Below are 2076 nucleotides of genomic sequence, written 5' to 3' on the forward strand. Positions count from 1 at the left end.
TGCACAACCTTCTGAGACTGAACCAGGAAGAAATAGAAAATATAAACAGACCAGTCACAAGCACTGTAATTGAAACTGTGATTAAAATCTTCCAAAAAACAAAGCCCAGGATCAGATGGCTTCACAGGCGAATTCTATCAAACATTTAGAGAAGAGCTAACACCTATCCTTCTCAAAGTCTTACAAAATATAGCAGAGGCAGGAACACTCCCAAACTCATCCTATGAGGCCACCATCACCCTGATACCGAAACCAGACAAAGAGGTCACAAAGAAAGAAAACTACAGGCCAACATCACTGATGAACAGAGATGCAAAAATCCTCATCAAAATACTAGCAAACAGAATCCAACAGCACATTAAAAGGATCATACACCATGATCAAGTGGGGTTTATCCCAGAAATGCAAGGATTCTTCAATATACACAAATCAATCAATGTGATACACCATATTAACAAACTGAAGAATAAAAACCATATGATCATCTCAATAGATTCAGAAAAAGCTTCCGACAAAATTCAACACCATTTATGATAAAAACCCTCCAGAAAGTAGGCATAGAGGGACCTTTCCTCAACATAATAAAGGCCATATATGACAAACCCACAGCCAACATCATCCTCAATGGTGAAAAACAAACCATTTCCACTAAGACCAGAAACAAGACAAGGATGCCCACTCTCACCACTATTATTCAACATTGTTTTGGAAGTTTTAGCTACAGCAATCAGAGAAGAAAAAGGAATAAAAGGAGTCCAAATCAGAAAAGAAAGGTTTCTCTCTATACATAGAGAAACCTAAAGATGCTACCAGAAAACTACTGGAGCTAATCAATGAATTTGGTAAAGTAGCAGGATACAAAATTAATCCACAGAAATCTCTTGCATTCCCATAAACTAATGATGAAAAATAAGAAAGAGAAATTAAGGAAACACTCCCATTTACCATTGCACCAAAAAGAATAAAATACCTAGAAATAAACCTACCTAAGGAGACAAAAGACCTGTGTGCAGAAAACTGTAAGACACTGATGAAAGAAATTAAAGATGATACAAATAGATGGAGAGATATACCATGTTCCTGGATTGGAAGAATCGACATTGTGAAAATGACTATACTACCCAAAGCAATCTACAGATTCAATGCAATCCCTGTCAAACTACCAATAACACTTTTCACAGAACTAGAACCAAAAATTTCACAACTTGTATGGAAACACCAATGACCCCGAATAGCCAAAGCAATATTGAGAAAGAAAATCGTAGCAGGAGGAATCAGGCTCCCTGACTTCAGACTACACTACAAAGCTACAGTAATCAAGACAGTATGGTACTGACACAAAAACAGAAATATAGATCAATGGAACAGGATAGAAAGCCCAGAGATAAACCCACGCACATATGGTCACCTAATTTTTTATTAAGGAGGCAAGAATATACAGCTAAGAAAAGACAACCTCTTCAATAAGTGGTGCTCGGAAAACTGGACAGCTACATCTAAAAGAATGAAATTAGAACACTCCCTAACACCATGCTCAAAAATAAACTCAAAATGGATTAAAGGCCTAAATGTAAGGCCAGACACTATAAAACTCTTAGAGGAAAACAAAGGCAGAACACTCTATGATATAAATCACAGCAAGATCCTTTATGACCCACCTCCTACAGAAATTGAAATAAAAACAAAAATAAACAAATGGGACCTAATGAAACTTCAAAGCTTTTGCACAGCAAAGGAAACCATAAACAATACGTAAAGACAACCCTCAGAATGGGAGAAAATATTTGCAAACAAATCAGCAAACAAAGGATTAATCTCCAAAATTTACAAGCAGCTCATGCAGCTCAATATCAAAAAGCAAACAACCCAATCCAAAAATGGGTAAAAGACCTAAACAGACATTTCTCCAAAGAACATATACAGATTGCCAACAAACACAGGAAAGAATGCTCAACATCATTAATCATTAGAGAAATGCAAATCAAAACTACAATGAGATATCATCTCACACCAGTCAGAATGGCTATCATCAAAAAATCTACAAACAATAAATGCTGGAGAAGGTGTGGAGAAAAG

Source organism: Lagenorhynchus albirostris, chromosome 3 (genome assembly GCF_949774975.1).
Source record: "Lagenorhynchus albirostris chromosome 3, mLagAlb1.1, whole genome shotgun sequence".
Taxonomy (NCBI): Eukaryota; Metazoa; Chordata; class Mammalia; order Artiodactyla; family Delphinidae; genus Lagenorhynchus; species Lagenorhynchus albirostris.